Source organism: Podarcis melisellensis, assembly GCF_964234715.1.
Source record: "Podarcis melisellensis genome assembly, chromosome: 5".
Taxonomy (NCBI): domain Eukaryota; kingdom Metazoa; phylum Chordata; class Lepidosauria; order Squamata; family Lacertidae; genus Podarcis; species Podarcis melisellensis.
This window is the reverse complement of record NC_138537.1, coordinates 55,693,380-55,720,240: the sequence shown is the minus strand read 5'-3', so window position 1 is coordinate 55,720,240 and position 26,861 is coordinate 55,693,380. Positions and strand designations below refer to the sequence as shown.

Here is a 26,861-nt window from a genome sequence, read left to right as displayed (position 1 = left end):
GAATTTTGTAGTCACAATCTAAAATGCAGAGACACTGGGAAACTTTGGCTCAAGTCTGAATGTTTTATACAGAGGGTCCTGAAATGTGCATGGCTGCTTACCAGCCAAGAATACGTATATAAAAGGGAATGTCTGCAAAAGAATCAATGGCTGGGCAATGGCTAAACAAGATTTATTCCCTCTGTGGAATGCTACATCTTGATCTCCAATCGCTTTACCCAAACAAACATTCAACCCCAAAGCTGTTTATACATGTCACTAGCAATGTGAAGCCACTTATCACTGGTAATAATATTCTGTACTGCTATAGTAATATCTGAAAGCAGGAACCACAGGATCAGGGTCACCTCAACCACAAATGGTTTTTTGCCACTTAATCACCTTGGCAAAGCACAGGACCCAAGTCCAGTCAAGTTATTTTGGCACCTGAGGCAGAAAATAATCACAAATGCATCCCCTCCAGAACTAAAAATACAGCAATAATAAATTAAATAACTAATAATTTCCTGCCATTTCACAACACTTCAAAACTGAGGCATAACCTTCACTTTGTCTGTCTAATAATAAGCAACTCTGTCCATCAATTCCGTTTCTTTCTTTCTTTCTTTCTTTCTTTCTTTCTTTCTTTCTTTCTTTCTTTCTTTCTTTCTTGTGAAATCACGGTCCTATTGCAGGGCCATATCCTTAGCTAGTAGCTTTGCCCTCAGAATAGTTAGGCTGGCATTAGACCTACTCCAACATGGCACCTGAAGAGAAGACAGTGAGGTTGTAGCTGTACTGTAGGCTGGCTAAAGATCAAAAATAATATTTGCATCTGACACAATATCCTCAAACCAGAATGTCATGGCTGCAGAGGAGCAGTGGGAGGTACCAGTTAGGGAACCTCCCCAGGGGAAGAAAGCTTAGATTTGCAGTTTCACTTCCACAGAAACTAAGTCCGCTTGCCTTACATACTTTCTGGACATTCATATGAAACTTCTACCTAACATTCAGCAGTATCAATTAACTACTTGCTTTTTAAGTACCCTGCTCAGAAGGAGTGGGTTGCTATATATCAGGAGTGGAGATTTGCAGGCCAGAGCCTTAATTCCCTCACCAGGTGCCAACTTTGATGAGTGTACAGGATTGCCCACCTGTCAATCACATGCCAGTTACCTGACATCAAATTGACATTAGGTGATCCATTTTCCTTAGATGGAATGGTTTGAAATCAAACTTCTCTGGGCAGAGTTACAGTATCTTTGCAAGCACTGAATCTCAGCAGATGTGAAGATTGATGCTTTTCCGGCTACACTAAAGAGTTCCTAATATAATAATCACTTTGCGGTACTTGAAGTTTTATTAGTAGTCTCAGACAAAGGTTGTACACCCAGTTAATCTGCTTTTAAGTGGTTTATGCTTAGGAACTTTATAAGAAGGGTTTTTATTTGTTTATTTTTCAATTTTATTTTTGAGAATTTAACAAAGATTCGAGTCGGGTGGTTGGCCGTTTAAGAGTGGTTTGTACTCCCACAGAGGGGAGCAGAGTGTAGGAGAGAGCGACAGGAGGCAAAGGCTCAAATAGTTTCTCGCCCAGAACTCTCCTTGGTGCTGAGACAGTGGCCTATCTTGCTCCCTTGCTGCAGTCATGTCCTAAATTGCAGATCCTACAATGAGCAGGATGTGGACTAGATGATGTCCAATGTACCTTTCAACTCTTTAATCGTATGTCCTGAATATCAGCATTAAAAGGTATATCCAGGGGTTCAGTTGTTCCCAGTAGCAAATGTCTATGGATTTCAAATCTCCTTTCCAAGTGACATAGTTAACAGTCATCACCATATCTGGTGATGGGGAATTCTAGAAGTTTAGTATGCATTTTATGAATTATTATTTCCCTTTTGTCTATTTTGAAACTATGGCCCAAACCATTTAATTGGTTGGCTCAGTACTCCTGAGCCCACTAATTGAAAAAAACTATCTCATAATTCCCTCCCCAGAGACTTTGTTTCTAAACTACAAAATAAATAAATCTTGAAATTTGTCATAAGAAGGCAGACTCAGCCTCTGGATTCTTTTAGCTGCAGTTTTCTGAACCTTTTACAGCTCTACGGTATCCTTTTTGAGGTGAGGTGGCCCAACCTGTGTGCAGTATTTTAAATGAGACAGCTCCGTGTATTTATCAGAGTCATTTGGGCACTTGCCATTTCTATTTTTAATCCCACCCCCCACCACCAGAAACTCCCAACACTGTTAAGCTTTTTTTGCTGCTGCTGCTACACACTGAACAGTCCACTACAACCCTATTCCTGTAGAGTCACAGCAAATTCAGTCTCTCACACACAATGGATTTCATCATGCTGAACCCAACAGACAAGAAAAAATGGCAATCATCTGGCATCTATGTTAACTGATCTATTGCGGATTCTTGACTTGTTTGAAACAACATCTGTTAATGTGCCAGATGTGGCACAGAGGAGCTTGTCAATGGCTTTGGAACTGTTTAGAGTGTGCTCTCAGAAGCAACTTTTCCCCTCCTGTTCATATATGTAGGAGGCAAAGGACACTCTTTTAAAAAGCTGGCCCTGAGTTGATTGTACTGTGTCAAGGTTAAATATACAAACTTTTTATTGTTATAAATGATCTTATGATAATGAGATATGAGGCTCAAGGAGCAACTCAGTTATGAGAATGCCTTCAAAATTTGGCTTCAACAAGAAGATCCCATTTGGATAATGGTCAATTTGTGCAAATGGAGCCAATTTTCTGTTTCATTTATAAAACTTTCCCTTCCCATACAAAAGCACCCAAACTTCCCTTGAAGGAAGAAATGAACAAAAGACAGAACAGAATTTGACATTTCTTCCAGGCCTCTTCTGAAATCACATTTGGCAGGCAACCTCAAGTCTGCACAGAGCGCCTGAGAATGTGCATGGCAAAAACATTTTCAGATTTGATCTATTTTTGTTTTCTTAAGACATCTGTGCTCTCTTAGCACTCAGGACAAACCTCTGCAAACTCAAAATAAAACCCCAGCTCATAAAGACAAATTCAGCTTTGAATTAATTACCAACGAGTGGTTAATGAATGGGCTTCTTAAGTTAAACAGCTTATATAGAGAGGGATTAACATTTATTCAGCTCAAGGAGAAGGAAGCCTTTAAACTGGCTTTGGAACGATATTTTAAGAGTAAAATATTAGCCTCAACACACAGCACAAACACAGGGTTTTTCTGCATAAAACTACACCTGAATAAGAGCATACCATCATCTATGGCTATGATGCACACGTGTGTAAATCAAGATTATCTCAAAAGCATCCATTCAATCCAAAGAGGTCTCCATTCAATTTGGAGGCCCCACAATGAGACTTGACACTTCAGGCACAGAACCATGACCTCAACAACCTGATTCATACTTCCTGTAAAAATATAGAGAGGACACAAAGGGCTATTCTTGCAATAGTGAAACAACTTTTTTTTCTTTATTAACCTGCTTTGCTGGTAAAACAAGCTATTGTGAATCTATGAGCTATTCAAGGTAATGTTGCTAAATTTCTTCCATTGTGTTGGTAGAGGTGGGATCTCAAATGACCAGAGAGGTGAATATTATAGTTGGCTTAAACTTTCACATTGTGTCAAGATGTGTTAAAAATAAGGTTCTCATATGCAAACATATTTATATAATTCTGTTCATGCCTTGTTATTCAAATAATCCCAGATCCAGCCAAGCAAAACTTTGAAACTGAAGGTAGCAGGCGGGAGTAACTGTTTTTAATATCACCATGAAAGCAAATGATTAAACAACAGTAACAACAGACAGACCATTAATTCAGTTTGAGATTCACTTGTCTGTGGGCTTGAAGACTTCAACAAATGAAATCACATAGCATTCTCAGAGTAAAGGTATTATTTATTGCAAGCATTAATTGCAAACTCCTTTTACAACATGAAAATGAAGCCAGGTACCTTTATTAATCCTGCATGCACTTTTTAAATGGAAAAGGCAATATATTTTAATTAAATATATGTCGTATTTGGTTACCAGCCAGACTTTTCATAGCTGCAATATATGTTACTGCATTCTTTTTTTTCTGACAAAGAGAATGTGAAAAATTGTAGTATCTAATAGTATAATGGCCACATCACACATTGAGTTTCTTATATGGACACAATCTTTGTGTAGTTGTCTAAGGCTTCTGCAAGGGTTCCTGGCCTAGTGCAGATATAACCATATTAGTGTTAACCAGGGTGTGTTTCCTTAACCCTATTAAGATTTAAAATGTATAGTGAACAATGGTTTAGCTTGCCTAAGCTAAGCTTTCCTCCCTGAGGGAATAAGTGGAAAGATGATAAAAAAGTAACTAAACTGTGAACTGATTTGGACATAATGTTTAAATAGGGTTAAGCATGACTTTAACAAGTCTGGGGCATGCACACTCTCCTCTCCCCATTCCTCCTCTTGCACAGCCACAAGGAGGAAGTAAGAAACATCTCTTTCCACTTTTAAACTAACCAGAATTCTCTATTAGGTTTAAACCCAGGGAACAACCCAGGTTCATGTCATAGTTTGATCCTGTGTGGTTTGAACTAACCATAGTTAAAACTAACCAGAGCTTCTTGAGTTCTGACCTAAAGGGAAAATCTGAATAGTATAAAAATGGAAGCAAACACTTCCAATCTCCTTTTCATGGTCATGCTCCCAGAGAAGGAGAAGAGGAGAATGAAAGCCTGAGTTTCATTCACATAATACAAAACCATAGTTTAGTGTTACATTAAAAAAGCTCTTATTCCTTTAGTTCTGGTTGGCACCCTCTTGGTAGTTCCTCCAGACTCTGAAGTTCAGAGGGTGGTGGCCTGAGAGGGCATTCTCTGTGGCAGCTCCAAAGTTATAGAACACCCTCCGCACAGAGGGTGCACCTTCATTATACAGGTTCCAGCAAATGCTGATGACACACCTCTTTACCCTGGCTTTTGACCCTTGAGGCAAATATTGTCACGGCCCAGCTTATTTCTGTCATAGTAAGTTGTCTTAAACTGTTTTTGATATTGTGTTTTAGTGTCGTAACCCACTCTGGGACCTTAGGGTGAAGGGTGAGTATGAAATAAATAAATAAATAAAACTTGAATGAGTCGCAATCCTCAGGCTCGTGCACTCTCTTCTCTTTTGGTGCAACCATAGGGAGGAGATGGGAAGCTTCCATTTCCAACTAACCATGGTTACTTGTTACATACAAACTGTCCTCAGCTATGACTAAGGGAAACCAGTCAACTTGAAATCATGGTTAATGATTCTGGATTGTTTCCCTAAATCGTTATTAATCCTGACCACAGTTCTCATTCAGCCATAACCAGTTAGTTGAAAACAGCTGTAGGAGCTTATGATCTCCTCCTTACAGCCACAAGAGGGGGAAAGACAGGATGGGGGAGTACATGAATCTGAGGCCTGGCCTGGGTACATAACACTAAGTGATGGTTTTTGTCTTATATGTGAGTCAGGCCACTTGTTTAAATATTGTTATGTACTGAGCCGCTGGGGATGCAGGTGGCGCTGTGGGTTAAACCACAGAGCCTAGGATTTGCCGATCAGAAGGTCGGCAGTTCGAATCCCCGTGACGGGGTGAACTCCTGTTGTTCGGTCCCTGTTCCTGCCAACCTAGCAGTTTGAAAGCACATCAAAGTGCAAGTAGATAAATAGGTACCACTCCAGTGGGAAGGCAAAAGGCATTTCTGTGTGCTGCTCTGATTCACCAGAAGCGGCTTAATCATGTTGGCCCCATGACCTGAAGCTATATGCTGGCTCCCTTGGCCAATAAAGCAAGATGAGCGCCGCAACCCCAGAGTCGTTCGCAACTGGACCTAACGGTCAGGGGTACCTTTACCTTTACTGAGCCGCTGTGATTCAGCAGCTTCTTTCTGATACCAGCGAAATTGCCAAAAATATAATTGCCTTCATGTGCTATGCTATTGTGTGTTAACAGCATAGATTGTATATTTTAATATGTCTCTCTCAGATGATCCATAACGAGAGTTTGACTGATCCTGAAATACTGGCTTACTGAAACATTATGTATTATAAAGATGTTACAAACAGAAGCAAGTAGCGTAAAAAGCATGGCTGCAATCCTTCCATTATCTAATGCGAAGGCCAGCTTAAAGGATATCCAGGCAATTAAAATGTTTTTGTAAGTGTTAATTACATCTGACTTAATTAACTAATGACTGATTGATCTTTTGATCACATTAGGTTCATAAGTGCAATTGTCTTAACAGAAGTATGGATTACAATCATTGTCTAATTAAACAAAACAAAAAAAAGTAGCTTATATTAGCAGCCAAACACAGATTTAATAGTTCTTTAGGGTCATTTTGTTAAAGTATATTAATGTGCTGCCTAAGGTCCCCTGTGATCAGCATTTCTCATGTACTTTAACATTAGCTAGAATAGTTTTTTGGGGGCTGCAGTCATTCTGACCTTAATTTGCAAGCATTAACTTCATTGATTTCCTCAGGATACAGTGGCCCAGTGGAAAACAACACGCATTCTTATATTCAAGATCACTAACGAACTAATGCAATTTATATAGATGCATTTTCTCACAGCACTGGCAGAGCATTTGCTGCATGGAGGGTTACTTCCCTTCATGGACAGAAGGGTGGGTGCAGACTGGTAATCAGGAGTTATGCTTGCATGATGCTTAATCACAAAGACCATGTGTGGCCAAGCAAGCTGTGGGAAGAAGGCATTTATTTAACCTCCACGTATGTATTAAACACTAAAGCCCTGATCAGGAGAATAAAGTACTGATCAAAAGGAGAGAGACCTCAAAGAGCAGGTCAAGATTAACAAGCATTAGCCAAGCAGCTAGAACAGAGTGCAGCTGTGCCTTTTACACAGCCTGTGATTCACGCCAGGGCTAACTATTCTTACCCAGGGCTCAAAGGAAGTGGCCTAGTTTCTTCAAACTTTTTAGATGCCAAAGTAAAGGAGTTAACTATTTCTGGGCCTGAAGCAGGTAACTTGCAAGCATAGGTAAGGCCATTACTAGGAAAAGATTGCTTTACAGAAGTCCAACTCAGGAAGGCAGTAGTAATCAGGAAGCTTACAGCTGGCATTTTAGTGCCTGCTGTAAGATTGCTTACTCTGTTGTACATCACAATTGCTTCTGATTTGATTTGCTTGCGTCATTTTGTTTTAATGCAGTTTGAGTACTTATGCATTAAAATATGAGAGCAGTGTGTTTGAAACGGTCACTAACTAAAAGTTGTTCTCATTTATTGTCTTCTAAGGTTAAGGATGGGGTCACCCACATAAGCTGTTTTCCATTACAGTTTAAAGTAATTGCCTACAACCAGGAGCAAAGAAAATGTCATGGGAAAATGACTGTCTCCACTAGAACCCTTATCTATTGAGTGCTAGACACACTGTGTCTCAAGTCAACTGCATGTACCAACAGGAAGGAAAGCACCCTGCAGAAACCGTATTACACCACTGGATGATGGTGACCAGAAACTATATTCCCCATCTCCAAACACATGCTGCTTGGATGCTTAGTTAAAGAACCAATTCATGCTTTTGACAAATGTGGATAACAACTCAAAGCTTGTGATAAGCTTAAGCTTATACACAGCTATATCATGTGCACCAATGGGAAAGGAAAAGTATGTGTTCAGAAGAAGTGCATGGATCATTTTCATCAATGTAGGCAACTGTAGGAAGCTTTCAAGATGGAAGTGTGGGGCTTAAATGGAATTGTGCTCACTGTGCTCATGCAAATTATCAGCAATCCAGTTCCCAGTGTAAATCTCTGAAACTGTTGTGATTTGGGGGAAGTACAAACCAAAGCCAGTTCATGCTACAGCAGGGAACTGGGCAGGAAGGTTAGTTCTTTAGAAATGGTACATGAGAGTGGGATTGCACATTCTATGCACACTTAAAGCCTCTTTGGAGTTCCCCCAAAGAATCCTGGGAACTGTAGTCTGTGAAGTTCTGTGAGGGGGAACTACAGTCCCCAGGAATCTATAGGGAATCTACCCGCTTTAAATGTGCACTGGCTGTGTTTTAAGTCTGTGGTGTGGATCTGTCTTTAGTCTGTTGGTATAGACTGCAAAGACTACATATATATTGAGAAATCACCTAAAACTACCCACAGTAGCTGTATGCTTCCACAGGTTATCATTTTGTATACTATCTATGCTTAAATGCAAAATTATGTTTTAAACATACAAAGTTAAAAACAATTATTATGTGAACCAAACCAAACATGGGCATGTTATAGTGCATACATAATGCATTTTGGATAACCTCATGTGAACACAGATTACAAACCAGAACTGGAAGCCTACCTATGCACAGCAAACATGAGTGTGAACACAACCTATATTTCCTTGTGAAGAGTTTTATAGCAGCCCAGAAGATGCAAGATGCATCAACAACTCAAGGGTTGAGCAAGATAAAAAACACATTAAGAGATCAAGGCTATAAACAAAAGTATCAAGGATGCTATTAAATTGACTGGAATGGGAGGAAGGGGAGACTTTGGCATAAGCCTGTTTTTGTTGCTGTTGTTTAATGTATTAGAAAAAGGCCTCTTTGGACACAGAGCCACTTTTCTACCCAAGCATTTGAAGACACCAAAAGAAGCTATTTCAAAAATACTTCATTTTAATGCAATACGGTGAGTCTAGCAGTCAGTTATCTACATCCAGCTATATATGCAGGAGGAGGTCAAGGGTTAGCCTTCCTTTCCTCAAGTTGTTATTGCGGCCATATCCCTTTCTACTTAAATATCTGCCATGGCAGTACAATGACAGCATGAACTCGTCTATAGTTTGTTTAGCCACTGTTAATCTCCTTATAAACGCTCTTGGCATATTGGATAAAGTTATACTTAGTGAAGGCAATCTCATTAGTAGGCTGGGTTTTGTTTAACAGAATTGACTACTTTTTCACATCATGTTGTTACCAGTCTTTTTTTTAGCTGCTGCTAATGGTAGTGGACAAATTTGAGCATTGCAAGCTCTGATTTGTTTTCTTTTTTTACCAGAACCTTGAGATGTGGAGAGGTAATTGACATTAAAGTATACAATCCCTTTAAACACATATGGTCAGCCTAATAATTTATTTCAATTTCTAGCTCTGAGCTCACAGCCCTTTCACACCCAGATCCTCTCACAGCAGTTGGCAAGAATGTGTCTTGAGGGGGAGGGAGAAAACAATATGAACGACAAAAGAGCACCTGGCACTGGGGATAGTAGCTTCATTGATGCCCAGGAAACTGAGGTGGTGCTCCAGAAACCTGCTAAAGGGCAAGAAACGACAGGAAGGAAGCAGTTCATGGTTTCAGTTGTCTCTACAGGAATGCACAGAGTATGGGAAACAAACAAGATGAACTGGATCGCAAATATGACCAGGTAGGCATTACTGAAACCTGGTGGGATGAGACTCATGACCGGAATGTAGAAATCGAGGGGTATAACCTGTTCAAAAGGAATAGACCAAACAGGAAGGGCGGGGGGGGGGAGTAGCATTGTATATAAAGGATGTGTACACTTGTGAAGAAATCCATGACCTAGAGCATGAAAAGCAGATTGAGAGTATATGGGTAAAAATTGTAGGAGAGAAAAACAACAGTGACCTTACTGTGGGTGTCTGCTATAAACTGCCAAGCCAGACTGAAGACTTTGATGATGCCTTACTACAGCAGATTACCAAGCATTCAAAAAAGGAGAATTTAGTAATCATGGGGGACTTCAACTTTCCTGATATCTGTTGGGACTCAAACTCTGTCCTCCTGATTGATGAAATGGAAGTGCTCTGAAACTTGGGAGGAAGTGATCATGATCTCCTGGGTTTCAGCATACAGAGGCAAGGGGAAACTGAGTGTAGTCTGACACGTACTCTGAACTTTAAGAAGGCCAATTTTGAAAACCTGAAGGAGCTAATGGGTGTGATCCCATGGTCAGAAACTCAATGAAAAGGGAATCCAATAAGTGTGGGAGTTTCTAAAGGAGAAATATTGAAGCCCCAAATGCAGACAATATCAACAAGAAAGAAAAGTGGGAAGCATCTAAGGAAACCAGTGTGGCTACATAAAGAGCTTATAAATGAGCTGAGGGTTAAGAAGTCCATGTATAAGAAATGGAAGAAAGGGGAAATCACAAAGAAGGAATATACACAAGTAGCCAACAGTTGCAGGGGGAAAGTCAGGCTGGCTAAAGCTCAGAATGAGCTCAGGCTTGCAAGAGAGGTTAAAAATAAAAATAAAAGGTCTCTTCAGCTATGTCTGAAGTAACAGGAAGAACAAGCAAGTGATAGGTCCTCTGTGTGGGGAACACGGAGAAATGATATTGGGTAACACCTACTTTGCCTCTGTCTTCACCCAAAAGGAAAGTGATGCCCAACTTGGTGATAACAGAATAAATGCTGCAAGGAGGGAGATGCAGCCCAAGATAGGAAAAGAGGTAGTAAGGGAACACCTGGCTACTTTAAATGAATTCAAATCTCCAGGGCCTGATGAGCTGCATCCAAGGGTACTAAAGGAGTTTGCAGATGTAATTTTAGAGCCCTTGCCTTCATGCTTGCCTATAAATCTTTCTGACAGTAAGAGCTGTTCAGCAGTGGAACAGACTCCAGTAAGAGGTGGTGGACTCTCCTTCCTTGGAGGTTTTTAAACAGAGGTTGGATGGCATCTGTCATAGATGCTTTAGATGAGATTCCTGAATTGCAGGGGGTTGGACTAGATGACTCTTGACAACTCTAAGAGTCTATGATTCTTACTATGGCAGCAAAGACAGTCCTAAAACACTAACGCAGGTGGACTCCTCCTCCTAACTTCTCTCATGACTTTGGCATTGTTTATCAAAATCCTTCTCACCAAAATGAGGGTTAAAAAAAATTATACGAAAAAAGTTTAAATCTGAAAATCTCAGATGTGACTAGCACCATGGTGGAAAATGACAACCATGAAGGCGATATCATCCATTCTTCCACAACTACGTCAATACCATGGAGTTAGTGTACTTCATGAGACAATCCATAGTAGTGTGTTGATCTGTGCCTGAACTAGGTCAAATTAGATGTTGCAGATATTAGCATCAACATGTAATTGTGTTCCCGTTAGATTGCCAAAAGCCTGGGAGGAGAGAACATTTTTAAAAGTGCGCACACACAAGCATAGGATCAGAACATGACACAGCCAGTTTGTATTGAAGAAGTTGGAACATGGAGCCAAAGGAATTCAGATAAAATGGTCCTGCCAAGGCAATGTGCCTAAGCACAGACATGCAGAAATGTGGATGAGGTCAAAGGGTATTCTGTCTCAATCTGCTCGTTAAGAGTCTGTTCTGTAATTAAAGCCTCTTGTTGGAGAAAGAGGAGAGGTGAACAGCTATTATTCAGGGCCAGGCAAAGAAGCAAAGCCTTATTAGAGATGGTTTTAAAGGAAGTCTCTCTGCTGATAGCCATGGTGTTTGTACAGGCAGATGCTTGCAAGTTGAGTTGTATACAGTTCATGGAAACAGACGCAGACCTGCTATGCAGTTTAGGAAGAGAGCAGCTATTTCAGAGATTTTATGAAAAATGAAAAACAAAAGATTCTTGCCCTTAAGAGTAAAATGATATTATGCCAACATTGTTTTAAATATCTACAAAGATCTCAAAAAGCAAAACAAAAAAATGGAGAGGGGGTGTTCAAGTGTGGGGCTTCTCAAGCAATTAAAAAGACGTGGAATTGTTAACGAGAGGTATGTGATGTATGATTCCGTTTGAAAAACAGCAACAACCATGTTAGCGCTACAATTTAAAGAGCTGTCAACAGCTTTTGCAAAACACTCGACATTGCTGGCAATGATATCGGTAAAAAGACCCACCCAGAAGAACACCTAGCAATCCAGATGCAGCATGTGAAAAGCATTTTGAAAGTATGCGCATTCTGAATATATCCTTTAACCCCAAGCGGGACCTGAGCACAAGAGCACTCTTCCACTCCTGCAGTTTCATGCAGCTGGTATTCAGAAGCATCCTATTTCCAACCAAGGAGGCACAGCATATTCTCCATCATGGCTCCTCCATAACCATCAGAATGCTTCCTAAGCAAGGCAGAGTATTCACTGTGTTTAAAATGAATAAATTCGCCCTGTAGTAAGCGTGAATTCAGGACCAAGAAAAGCTGGATTCTAAAAACTCTCCGAACATTAAGCAGGTTTAATTATTTTGCAACGTTTCTTTTGCTTATCACACTACAAGACAAAGAATAGTACAGGGCACTGACATGTGAACAGCAGAAATCTAGCCTCAGATTCTTCTCCAGTTTCTAACATTTCACCAAGCACTGGCCATACATTTTCAAGCCTATCTCTGAAGTTTAACAGATGAGATCAAAAGGGGTGGATTGGAGAAAAACCAATATTTTCCAGGTTATTATTTCTATACCCATTACCTATTTCTGTACTTCAGTGGGTACATACAAAGCTTTACACTTCATAATATTAAGTCAAATTTAATATCTGTTAGACTTTGCCATATGATCTGGGCTATAAGAAGAGGTGTAGGTGAAGGATCTTCACCTGTTTTCATGGGAAGAATACCTCTTGCTTTCTTCCTGACGGGCCATCAATGCCATAAGCAGCAAATTATTGATTTGGATGCACACACTAGGCGATGTACCCATTCTCTAACCTATCCTCCACTGCAAAACATGTATCCCCAGCATAAAACTTCTCCCCTTTGAGCAGAAAACAGCTGAAAACCAGAAGAGATGGTTCTATCCTTGGTGAACCATGTCCAAATATTGGTCTCTCGGTTTCTCATTTTGTCTTAAAACATTTCGACGGCAGCATACAACCCAGGAAGAATATCAGAATATGCAACGGTCCATTAACATCACCTGACCTTAATCTAACATAGAAAAGTGTATGGCGGGTGTGCTATCAGTAGAGAATAATTATATGAACATAAGCAATATGATTTAATGGGGAATGTGTGAATTTATAAATTTCTTTGAAATCCAGATTTTCATTGGAAGGTCCAGCACAGCTAATCCTGTTAGCAATAGGATTTAGGCAACGAGATGAGAAGCAACACAATAACACACATGGCGCTTCATCTCTCCAAGCTAATTTTCATGCAGTGATATTTTTAGATAAAAAGGCACCACTTCACTTTCTTGTGAGAGCAATAATAATAGATAATCAAAAGGAACTACAAACATACCTCCCCTGTGGTTTATATTCCTGGTAAGATATACCCTAGCAAAACGCAATGGTGAAAGGGAATATGTTTATGTAATAAAATCCCTTTGAAATAGCTCTTGATCCTTATGAGCTTTCTCAAAGAAACAGGGCAAATTGTGAGATTTATATTGTGTGTGTTAAATATTCATAGGGATTTTTGTGATTTTCATCCTATGATTAAGCTTTGTTACCAACTGACCATACTTACCTCTGCATAATTTCTTTTACGATTATTTTTTTCCAATGTTTGAACAAGATTATATATACATTTATGTAAATGTACATCTGTGAGCATACAGCATATTACCAGAGCAGGTCTATTCTCAAAGGTTTCATAATGAATAAGACTCGCAACAACAGATTGGTTTGAGGAACAGAGTCTATGAGATTAGCTGCCCACTTACACTGGTACAGACCTAGTGAAGCCTATAGGACTACACCGGTGTAAGCAGCCTGTGAATGGAGCAGCCCATAAGCACATAGCTGTATCTTCTGGGCATAGGAACAGATCTGATAGAAAAATGAGTCTCCCTGACACTGTTGTGTGCTGCGGTGTGATTACCATAGAAATATGCAGCAGGGCAACTTAAAGTGTATGTAAGTCCATAAAGCTCCAGGAAAAGAATGGGCTCCTTTTAGCATATGAATTGCTGTTGCTCAGGGACCAAGCTTTCAATCGCAAGTCAATTTAAGAGGTTTTTTTAATCTCCCAGATGGCAGTCGCTCTAGGAAAATCAAACTATAAGGGCTTGCTGCATTACTATAAATGGTGAATTGCACAGCCCAAGATAGATTATTTATTTATTCATTCTTAAATGCATGAAGAGCCAAACCCAGTCTGCCTTACTCATGAACATTTATTATAGTAGGACTGCTTGTGACAGCAAGGCAAGAAGGTTTTGTCCCAGAAGACACTCAGTTTTCCCCCTCAGGCACAGTAGGAGTGTACAGCATTACTGTGCAAATAAACATTCCTGGAACAGCGTCTAAATGGGAACAGAGAATTTTACCAATAAAACACAGCTAATCCTATCAACTAAAATGAATTAAAATCTAACTAGGTTGTATCTATAAAAGCATTGGCATAGAACAAATATGTGGAAAACATTCAGTGGAATAATGAAGTGTGATTAGCAGGGGACACTTTTACATGTCTGTGCAAGAAGTAAGTCTCACTGAGTTCCATGGTGCTTATTTCCCAGGTAAGCATGTATACAGCTGATGTCTAAACTGGTCAGAAAAGGAGTTAAATTGAAACTAATGGAGTCATCATCTCTAGGAAGAAAGCATGTAGGAATGAGCAAAGTGCAGGGAGAGTAAAGCCGAGCACAGTCAGTAGCAGTCTGTGGGGGTGGGGCAGTATTGCTCACGTAGCTTCCCAATGCAAAGGTCACTGCCCACAACTGAGGGGTGTAAAGTGGCCAGGGGGGTGGGTGTGGTGCAGGTGCAGCGGTAGTAGGAGCATCAGATTGGCTCTGACGCTGCATCTGCACTGCACTGACTTCCCGATTGCCTTACTCCTTCCCCTCTTGGTTACCAGCAGCAACTTCCATGTTGTGCAACAAGGTGAGTTTTCCTGCCCTGCTCTGCCCACCACTACCACCAGCAGTGATGCTAGATTAAGTGCTTCTGGCCAATTTAGACAACATCTGGAAGACCACAGGTTCCTCATCCCTGTGTTAGCTTGCTTTATATATGATCTTAATTCATGAACAAATGCTATGTGCAGCAGTGCAGAAACAGCCATAGCGTGCTTTGATTTCATATAGAGGCTCGACAGCTCAGTGTCAAATATTTAGCTAGAGTGGGACTAACCTCTCTGTTGAAGAATAGGCCTAGCTCCCAAAGTATCTGAACAGACACAAAAATCCTCTGTCCTGGCTTTGTAAGTAGAGATAACTATATCATGATTCAGTTTTCCCACCGCTAACTGTGGAGGGAAAGAGACCTATCTGTCTGTGGACCTCATTCTTCCATAGCCAGCTGTTGTGGAGGATCAGTCAACTAACAATTTCCTGCTGAGTGGCTGCAACACTGACCCAGAACATCCCTGCCAGCTAAACAACCTTCTTCTGTGGGAGGGGAAATCTTTTGATCCCTGTGAAAATTCACTGGTAGGGTGCAACAATGTCTTCCCGTCCCCTTTCCCATCACACTCCTTCTGTCTGTATAATTCTTAAAGACCCTGGAAATGTTTACATTATTAACAGCACTTTGACACATTGGCTTTTAAAAATAAACAGTCCCAGAAATGCAATTATCTTTTCCCTGCCTCATAGCACCGGAATGAAGAAAGTTCACAAATGAACGAACCATTTGCACAAAATTGTTATCTGAACACACTGAGGAAAACTGTGGCTTTCCATGCAAAATATTTTTGCCAAGGAATCTGTAAAAGAGATCCAGACCAAACCTTAGTTGTTGCTGTCTTTTTCTTGAGCTGGAAGCAAATTTTAACCTGAAATTGCTTTTTCTCCTCTCCTGCCTTTCTGGTTACTTGTTTAAATTCTCTCGCTCTTTCTTTAAAAATTAATAAATCTCCTTTATTGGCATAGAAAAAAATGCATCAAATACATGGATCAGAACACAACACAGTTAACGAAACATACTAGGAGATAACTTTAGGATAAAAATGACCAGACATTGCAAGATTTTTGAGTGGCAACATGAAATTAAGTCACCATAGGTCCTAAGAGCCATTTTCGAACCTCACAATGTCTCTTCTCTTTTAAAAGTGGTAACGCGGGTGGTGCTGTGGTCTAAACCACTGAGCCTAGGGCTTGCCGATCGGAAGGTCGGCGGTTCAAATCCCCGCGACAGGGTGAGCTCCCATTGCTCGGTCCTAGCTCATGCCAACCTAGCAGTTCGAAAGCATGTCAATGTGCAAGTAGATAAATAGGTATCACTCCACTGGGAAGGTAAACGGCATTTCCATGTGCTGCTCTGGTTTCTCCAGAAGCGGCTTAGTCATGCTGGCCACATGACCCAAAACTGCGGACAAATGCCGGCTCCCTCGGCCTGTAAAGCGAGATGAACGCCGCAATCCCAGAGTCGTTTGCGACTGGACTTAACGGTCAGGGGTCCTTTACCTTTACCTTTTTAAGGCATTCATTGGCCATAGCACAAGTATTGAAAAAGTAAGCAACGCTTTTGGTGATACTTCAATGTATATATGGGAAATGAATCTAGACTATGAAATAAGAGGCCCCAGAATGGAATTCCCTACTGTTTGATAAATCTGCTAAATCAATATCTGCCTACATTAAGGGAAATACCATCAAAGTTCTGCATAGGTGTCACATATCGTCTTGGGACACACACCAGTTGGTTGGTATGGCTGTAGATATATTATCACCTTTGGTGACATAGGTGCCAACTCTTAGGAGAGGAGCTGTCTTTGACCCTCTCAATATTTGTTGGCAGGGGGCTGAGCCCCCCCCCCAATGTTGAGGAGGCAAAGGAGGCTGGGCACAGAGCCACGTGTGGTGCAGCATCAGTGACCAGCTCCTCCTTAGCATCAGAGAAGAGAAGCCACTGGTCACTGAAGCCACGCAGTGCTGGGCTCTGCGCTCAGCCTCCTCCCAACGATGTGAATGCAATCACACTGGACCCCCTCAATATTGGGCACAAGATGGCACCTCTGCTTGGTGGGAATGCCCGATAGTTCAGGGATTTGGGGGAGCAGTACGTGATGAGATTGCTAAATACTTCATTAATCAATATGCAGCACAACTGTCCATATTATACATGTTTGAAGGCACAGATGAAGACATTTAAATGAAGGACTTATGAAGGTTTTTGTTAGTGGTGGGAAGGCAATCTATTGCTCAAAAAATGTAAGGAGTTGCAGCGTTTTTAGAATTGAGCTTTGTTATTGAAACCGTCTGGCATATAGCTATAACGGAAAAGATAACACATGAAACATGGATATTAAAAGGAACCAAAAAACCACAAAAGCTTTATGCCATATGGTGGAAATTTGTTGTATATACCACGGGGCTGGAAAACACTCTGCCAGCTGCATCTTTACAAATAAGGTCTTCATGATTTTTTGTATGTTAATTGTACCCCTGACCATCTGTACGGACAAACTGGAGCATCTCCGGACTTCTATGTTATAATGAATTATTGTAAGAGGGAGAAGGGAAAAGAGAATAACGTACTGTATTTTTCCGTCTATAAGATGCCCCCATGTATAAGATACCCCCTATTTTGGGGAACTCCGATTTAAGAAATTTGGGAGAGATGGCCCCCATGCATAAGATGCCCCCAAATTCTGGACATTATTTTTTAGGAGGAAAACCTAGTCTTATACACTAAAAAAATACGGTAATTCTTACTTTCATGCTGGCAAACAGGGAGGGGAGGAGAGTTAGGGATAGGTTGATGGTTTGCAGTTGAATTTTGTGCATTTTAAAATTCTCATATAGTCTGAAAAGACTTCCCAAACTGGAAGACTGGTTAATCAAAATCTGGGGCTCTGGACAGATGGTTAAACTGACCATCATGGTTCAGCAACCTAGACAGTGGGACAATAACTTCATTGAAAAGAGGAGTCTTTTCATAGCCTAATGGAATGAGAGAACACATGAGGCAGTAAACCCTTATATGATCTACTATATGATTCATTTGAATAAAATGAATAAATGAATAAAATGAACAATTCAAAAAAATTATGTGTGTGAGACATACCCACCAATTAAAATGTTCCTTGTAGACGGTGTGTGTGTGTGTCTGTGTGTCTGTTTGTGTGTGTGTGTTTGTGAGTGTGTGTACACGTACACACACACACACACAGAGAGAGAGAGAGTACTGTGAATAACAAAACAGTTATTTTATTGCAATATCTACAAAAAAACAAAAATATTTAGAAACCCGATATTTTATTTATATGGCAACAAAAATCTGTTTAGTTCCTTACAGTAAAGTTTATTATATTTCAGTGATTAACCTGGTCCTAAAATGGATCAAATCAAGCTAGTGTGAAGTGCTGCACACACATACCCCTGGACCATAATAAGTGATAAACAGATATTATAATATTATGATTATTTATCAATAAATATTTATATCTGCATATATACTGTTTTTATTTTCTTTTTAATACATAGATTATATATATATTTATACACACACACCATTTTAATTATGTACCATTAATTATATGAAAGTAAAATAAAGAAGAATATATTCATAGGCCTGAACAGAAGCAAATCATGAAAATATAAAAGCAATATTCATTTTAAAAACTCCAGTTAGATTTGCCCAAGCTTCTACACTCTGTCCCATGCAACAACTGGAAGGCCCAGTAAAGCCCTGGCTGATTTCAGTCTAAAATTCACCACAGCCAGCTGTGAAGATAAATAGTTTGCTGGAGGAAGAAGGCAAAGACACCATTTTGGTGTTCTGCAGAGTGCCTCCCCCATGCTGTAGCGCTCAGCCAGGCTCTAGCTATTAAGGTGGTTGTTGCCGAAACATTTTCTTTTTAACACTTGACCCAAAGGTTAACGTATACATAGTTTAATCAATGCATTGCTTTACAAACAGGCTCCATCTACGGCACTTAGGCCTGCAGTGGCCCGGCCAACATTCCAGGGTGCAAGCTCTGAGGCAGATAAATCTGTGGTAATAACAGCTTTTCAATTATTTCTTTCTCTCAGATAATTCTTTCTGCATTGATTTGTTTGTTGTACAGCCCTTGTTTACATGCATATTACAGAGGCATGCTGTGGGGCATATTCTCAGTTCATGGGGCTTGCTGCTGCGTGGACCCAGTAGCCATGTATTGTGGGGGGGGGGGGGAATTAATGTTGTTAACCAAGCTGTCCTTCAGAGAAGCTGTCTGCTATGTTGATATTTTCTAATGCACAGTGGCTGTAATTTGGTAACATATTCCGTTTGCAAGAGATCTCCAATTCAACCCCAGGCACCTCCAGCTAGGTCTGGAAAGATTCCAGTCTGAAACGCTGGGTACCTGCTGAGTTAAGTGGATCAATGAGCTGACCTGGTGTAAGGTAGATTGCTACTTTTATATCTTATTTTCAGGAAAGGTCAGCACTGTCTAAGAGACTAATCTGAAGCCTTGCAAGAGGATACAAGAGGATTTCATTTCTGGTACAAACTCACCAGAGAGGGAATCAGGCAAGAAAGCCAAAACCTGTGCTCCTGTTTTTTCTTGGTACTGACTTTTCTGCTCCACTAACACGTCTGTGAAAAAGCAATTCATGAAATGCTATACTGGCTACTCATTGGAAAGTCCCCAGTTGCTGGTGAACCACACTTTGTGTATATAATGCCACCTAATGGACATTCAGGCTTATAGCCATGAAATGTTGTAATAGAGGGAGATACTTGCTCAATAACTCCAAGGAACCTTATGTACAGTAAAGGAAAAAATTATTTGATCCCCTGCTAAATTTGCCCATTTGCCCTCTGACGAAGAAATGACCAGTCCATAATTTTAATGGTAGGTTTATTGTAGCTGTGAGAGACAGAATAACAACAGGAAAACTCCCAGAAACCCAGAAGACAAAAGACTGCCTGCCAACAAGAATTGTGTGGGTTACTAAACTGCAGAATGCTCACATACTACCTGAGTTAGTCACAGTGGTGGGTAATTATTTGATATTTTAATGCTACTGACACTTTTTAAAATTATGTATTTTTGGATTATTTCTATATACTTGCTTAATTTATATTTTTTGTGTAATGCCTTGTGAAAAGGTTTGTTTTAAAGGGGGGGTTAGAAATTTAATCAGTTAAAACAAAGCCTCTGTAAAGAAGTGATGGTTCAAAGTTTTGACTTGCCTAGGGTCAGCTGCTGAATGACATCGCTGAGCAGGTATATGAGTCTGGGTCTCCTACATCCAAACCAATCACAGTACCTGCTGCACCACAGCCAATGTTTCCAGATTCCCAAAGGAAAGCAATAGGGGATGAAGGTAAGAAAAATCAAAGGAAGGAGAACATTTTGACTTTTCTGCTTCTGGGTTGAAAATCATTAATGCCATAATCTTAAAGCTACTTACCCAAGGTGTGAGTCCAATTTAACTTAGTAAGACATATTTCTGAATAGACATGTCACCAGGTTGCACTATTCATCTGGCAGTACAAATTATGACCTACAAATTATGGCTGGCAGTCACTATTTATTTGGATAAACTTTTCTTCATGGGGTCATTTTCTGGGGACCACGTTATTCTAAATCCAAACACAGTGGCTTGATTAACACTGTGATTAACATCAGTCCTAGGTTCCTAAAAACTTCCATGTCCTTTCTCTTTTTCCTTAAGTCTTTATTGAAAGTTTTCCTAAGATATACATCCAGTAAATACTATATCATGTTGGTGCTTGTTTTCTTCCCATCTCAGTTTTTCAGCTTGCTACAGTTGTGAAAGAGAATAGGAATAGAGCCAGGTATTTGAATTACATGATTCCGGAAAAAGTAATCAACAGAAATGAAAAAGGATACTCTCCGCTACCATGTTTATAGATTCGTTTCATATCTACCGAAGAAAATTCCAAGGTCAGGTTTCTTTCTGGGCTCTTTATCAAAGGGACTGTGAGCATATCCATTTGGCACATATCACTATCAGCATGTCCCAAAGAGAGTATTTGTACTTGCTCATGCGCCATGCTAACTTAATAGCAACAGGAGGACAGAAGGGTAGCTTTTACTGAACAGGCTCAGGATATGTCTTCAGTATATTGAGAATCTAAAGCTACATCTCTTTTCCTTAGCTACCCAGATAGATACCTCGTTTACTTTTCCAAAAAAGCATCCTAAAGATGTCCATAATGCAACTTCCCATGATCCCACTGCACGGTATAGGTCAGATATGATCTCTTCCTCTGGGGCATCCGCCTACACCAGCTATGAATAACTGTGCATTCCCCAGCAGTCTCTGTGAGCTTGGTACACCTACAGAAGAAGTGTGGGTTTTCACACCTTGCACTTCTCAACTGAAAGAAGTAGAAGTACTGTCATATCACTGTCGCCTAATTGCAGCAGTAAAGAATAAATCTAAGCAAAGATCACAAAACCTTAAACACCCATAAAATGGACTTGTACAAGAACACAACCCGGAAACATTATTTTGACTTCAACCCTTCACTGTCCTCACCAATACACATTGCCAGGCCAAGTTAGTGAAACTTAAGATTGCTATTATCAAACTCAGTTTGAATGCAGAGACAGTACCGCACCATATTTCTATAACTCTCATTTCAGCCTGCACAGTTTTAAAAGGTATTTCCATGGCAGTTATTCAAACAGCCGAGAATCAAGCAAATGTAGGAAACAATGTTATAATTGGAATAGCAGCATGTGGTATTGTAAACTAGAGAATCCGGAACAGTAAAGCTGCTTAATTGAGTTTCCATCAGGTCCAGTTGTTCAGATTAATCCAGGAAGCATCTGTCTGGCTGAACGTGTGCTCCGAGTTGCTGAATATGGGTAAGATCTTAAATCATTTTATACACAGCATCCCGCTGCTTCCTCTCAATTGTCCTTTTATATAACAAGCTGTGCTCTGGCATCAGCAAATCCCTTGACAATCACCATATTAGTACACAAGTATACAAAAGCACAGGGCCGAGAGACCACATTTGGGCTAAATATTGCCTGCTCTGGCTAGGATACAAAAATCCTCTGCAATATGAACCAAGTAGTTTGCCTGCCACACACACACACACACCCCATGAACAAAATGTTTGCCATTTCCAACCGCGTACTTTCCATTACATCCCACCATTAAAGCAATTTCAGAGTTCTTAAAAATAGTCACAATATAATACTTCTCCTGTGGCAAAGCACTGCACATCTGGCTCGTGATTTCCTTTAAAATAATACAATGATTATGTCTCAGTGTTGACTGCATAGCCAGGCATTTTAACATAAAGTGGACCCACGGGTAGATATTGAATTCAGTGCCCAGCATTAATATGTTGAGTTTTATATATGGGATAGGAAGCCACCAAGGAAGAGCTGAACTTTATGCAATTGAACACAAAATGGTCAGAGATAGCACTGACAGTAGCCAGAGCCACACCTCTTTTCAAAAGGTGTTCTAGCTGAGTATTCACAGCACCCTACAGGAAGCTACTGAAAAACCTTTAGACCTCTAGCAGTAGCTCAAAATAACAGTAAGGAAAGCAACAATCAAGAATAACTACAGACTTGTTTGCATAGTGTGCAAACAAGTAATAGATTTTGAAATTCCAAGTAGATTAAAAAGATGTGGAAATCAAAGCAAAAACCCCAAACCCAGGGTCATTTACCATAACTGGGAAGTTCTTCTTTTAATTAAAATTGCAATGGCTCAGTGGTTCTTTGCTCATTGAAGTTTGTGAGGTTTGTTTGCTTTTTCACAGTGCGAGACAGTTATCCCTCTTTCCCGGAAGAAACACAAATAATTCTTTAGCTTGCTAAAATTATCCTTCTTGTTGCAGAGAAATACAGGAAACTCCTGCCAGACAATGTTTGTAATTTTGCACTGGTCTCCTTAACCTGCATTAAGTAACAATTGTCTTTGCCGTGTACTCAAGTGGCAAATTTCAGAAGCAGAGAGAAAGAGCTGGAGTACAGTGCTTCCATTTCAGGACAAGCTCCTTTGCTATAATGGCTCAGAGATCTTTAATGCAGTAGAGTGACAGAGAAAGCCCCTTGTGCATGTCCATATCTATTGAGGTTTGGGAATTGCCTTCTCGGGTGCAACTACAAGCAATCCTTTTTTTCTTTTAAAAAATGTTTACAGGTACTCTCATTTTGACTCAAGAAAATCACCATTGGGAAAAATAAATACAGTAAATGGACAAAAGTACAAAGACTCACAAAATGTTTATGCGTACCCCTATGTCCCCTCAGAAAAAAAGCACTGGAAACAAGTACCAATACAGAGTTTGGTTCTTCTCTGCCCAGGGCCGGATTTAGGTTTGATGAGGCCCTAAGCTACTGAAGGTAATAGGGCCCTTTATATGTCCAGCTGTCCTTTGTCAAAAACAGATTATCACTGTTTTTGGTGTTGAATATATGCTATAGGGTAATTCATAGGAGCCTACACAACACAAAACACTGTTGCCGTATGTAGGTTTTATTTTATTTGCTTTTTATCTTATATTTTGGAAATGTACATCCAGATTTTTCCTTTAATTTTTTGGGGGGCCCCCAAGAGAGTGGGGCCCTAAGCTATAGCTTGTTTAACTTATACGTAAATCCAGCACTGTCTCTGCCACTAGGCCACCTGGATTTGTAGGTCTGCATATGTATTTAGAAGAAGAAGAAGAAGAAGAAGAAGAAGAAGAAGAAGAAGAAGAAGAAGAAGAAGAAGAGTTTGAATTTGATATCCCGCCTTTCACTCCCTTTAAGGAGTCTCAAAGTGGCTAACATTCTCCTTTCCCTTCCTCCCCCACAACAAACACTCCGTGAGGTGAGTGGGGCTGAGTGTGACTGGCCCAAGGTCACCCAGCAGCTGCATGTGGAGGAGCGGAGACGCGAACCCGGTTCCCCAGGTTATGTGACTACTGCTCTTAACCACTACACCACACTGGAAATTATTTCCATTTTTCCTGTTGTAAGACTAACCACAAGGACAATCAATTGCTTTCTGCAGAATACAGTACAGGAAGGTTGAAGACTTGGACTCTCTTCTTTCCCACATGAACAGATAGCTCCAACTCTGCCCACTTTGGGTGAACTGACAATAGAAGGAAGTGACCAGGGAAAGGTGCTACCTCAGACATTAACTGCTATAATAAGCCATACCATACTGACATGAGACAATTCTGCACCTGCTGTGAAAAGAAAAATGGTGGTTCAAGGCAGGACAATGGCTTTTTCTCTGGAATCTGCATTTTAAGGTGATTTATTCACATTGCTTCGTATTTAAGATTGGACCTCCTCCCTGCTTTGCCAGCCTTTTTCCACCTGGCATGGGAGGATGGGGCCCTAACTAACTCCAGGTACAAAAGCTGAAGCTGCTGAACAGGCTGGGGTATAGTTTTGGGGTTGTTGTTAGGGGGGGTTGTTGTTGCGGTTGTTGATTTTTTTGTTATGTTTATTTTATACCTTATTATACTACACAGAAAAGGAAATCAGCCCTGAGTGCTCACTGGAAGGCCAGATTGTGAATCTGAGGCTCCAATACTTTGGCCACCTCATGAGAAGAGAAGACTCCCTGGAAAAGACCCTGATGTTGGGAAAGATGGAGGGCACAACAAGGATAAGGGGACGACAGAGAACGAGATGGTCCTGAGATGACTAAACAACAACAATACTACACAGAACTAGATCAATTTGGTTGTGTATTTTTTGTTTTAGTTATTGTTTATGACTACTTTTGTTATGTTGTATTATTTTTTCAGGTTGTAAGCCACCTTGAGCATGGTTTGAACTATGGAAAGGCAGCATACAAATAAAATGATGTATGTATGCCTGCATGTATGTATATTCAATCATAGAGGGATCTAAGTTCCAACGACACATTTCATGTGTACCCAAGAAGAAAAAGAGAAAGATGAATTCCACAAGGTGATTTTCCTTCATGGTCCCACTGAGGTCCCAGACTCACAGCTTGCTGTCATTAAATTTGCTTAGATATCACTATTAATCCAGTGGTTTTACACTGCTTTATTTTCCTAACTTTACAATTTCAATTTCCTGCATTCCCTACAATTATTGACAAATAAATAAATTGCAATGTCTATTATGTATTTAGTTGCTTTCTATAACCAAAGTCTCAAACCGACTTATGACAGCAATAAAATCTAAAAAACCCAGAATACATAGCAGATATACCAGTTAAAAAGAGTGGGCTAAATCCAGCAAAGTCTTTGCATAAGCAGAATCGGTTCCACTCACGCAATTGAACTTCCCCTACTTTTTCTTCCCCACCCCTCCTCATGCAGCTCCCCACATGCCCCTAAAATTGGTCAGGAGGGTTTGATGAAGTATAGTGAGGGAAAGTTCTGTAGTGTGGGGGGAAGTCATTCCACTCACACAATGACTTCATTGGATACAACCCAGAATTACACGCTGAAAGTGCTCAACCACAATAATCAATTACAAAACAAAAATTTCTTTCACCATTCAACAGCAGGATGAACACACAGCTACTATCAGAACAGTCACAAAAACAGTATTGATGACTTAGAGAATCAAAATGTCCACCTGGCACTGAAAATACGGTGAGGTTTACAGATTCTGTAACTAAACTTGAAGAAGTCGATGGCTGAACTCCACCTGGCTAGTCCTCAAGCGGGGTAATACAAGCAAATCTATGGTTTACAGATTAAACAGGCTGTAAATCTTGGGGAAAGGAATGAGACAAAAGATTAGAAACCATCTTCATTCCAAGATAGCTAACCCTGATTATTAAAACTGGTGCCTAACAAATGAATGGCATGAGCAGTTGGAAACAGAGACCTTCCATTCTCTTACCAACTACCCTGCTGATCAGTAATGACAGGAATAGCTCCATTTGTTATTTTCTTGCTCTTCTGACATTTAAGTTGTCTTAAGTTTATGCCTTACCTCGGCAATTAATGAGTTTCTTTTTCTTGCTGCAGAATACTTAGCATACACTCAGTCTGCTCAATAGTTCATAACAATGACAAATGAAGCATTCTTCTTTCTCAGCAGCTTGCCTAACCATGATGTATGCAATCTGTTCCAGATGGGAAACTGCCTTTTGCTCTGGGTATTCTGAAGCCCAATTCTCACAGTGTTTTTTTCCCAGTTGCAATGCAAACAAGGGACAATCTCAACACAGCAAAATGAAAATTCTAGTATTTCCCATGCCAGAGGAAACCATTTCTCAATAGGTTTCCTTGGCATTGTAAATCCTATCCAACAGGGATGGCTCAATCTGTTTCTGGAGTGTGTCAATTTCACATAAGTGAAACTTCTACATTCTGTCCTGTTTCTGCATTTATCTATGATTTTTTTGTTTGTTTTTAATAAAAGTCTCCTGAGACAGACGGATACCAAAAGTCATTCTGCCTTGGGTTCATGGGAGCTTAAGGTCAAAACATTTGTAGGGCCACAGGTTGCGGAAAGCTGATCTAGGCATTACCACTTTTTTTAGTCTTGGTTTTTAGACCTGGTTTCCAGTTTAGTTATTGATGCACCATTATTGCTACTGCAAAATAATGGCACTCACCTATTGCAACACTAAGCAAAAACTAGAGCTGCAAAATACACGACATTATAATTAGCTAACTTGCATGTAGATGGTCTGTTTTTAAATTGTGCTCATTATGAGAGATGAGTTTTTCTCTTCTCCTTGGCTACAATGTGTGAGCTCATCTCCCTAGCACACCTGAATATTTACATTAAGCTTATTTCTCTCAAAGGCCTGGTTATCAACTTGGTATGCACACAATGCCTCTCTTCTTCCGCCAGCGTTAAGATATGCTTAACATATTAAAATGATATAAAACAAAGGTGGCAAGTAAGTGTTCATACAGGAGAATATTACTTCAAATCACAGGTGCCACATTTTCTACTGACTAAACACACACGCATGTACAGATTTGTTGAGACTGTCTAATCTTTCAACAATGTCATAGCCTCTCTGAAGTCAGTGTTTTAACATTGAAAGTTTGGGTGGCTAATATATGAGAATACCTCTCCATGCTTCCAGACCTATGTAGG

The 26,861-nt window shown here is 40.2% G+C and overlaps 2 protein-coding genes across 2 annotated transcripts in view; both read right to left on the bottom strand.

The window, feature by feature from the left end:
- Nucleotides 1–20,051, bottom strand: part of ZRANB1 (zinc finger RANBP2-type containing 1) — a 280,696-nt gene extending 260,645 nt beyond the window's left edge. The window contains exon 1 of the mRNA XM_081912699.1: nucleotides 20,041–20,051. The gene's annotated coding sequence lies outside the window, so the exon portion shown is untranslated. The remainder of the gene's footprint in view (nucleotides 1–20,040) is intronic.
- The window catches only part of LHPP (phospholysine phosphohistidine inorganic pyrophosphate phosphatase), a 107,434-nt gene that overhangs the window by 33,999 nt on the left and 46,574 nt on the right, over nucleotides 1–26,861 (bottom strand). The gene's annotated exons all lie outside the window — the stretch shown is intronic.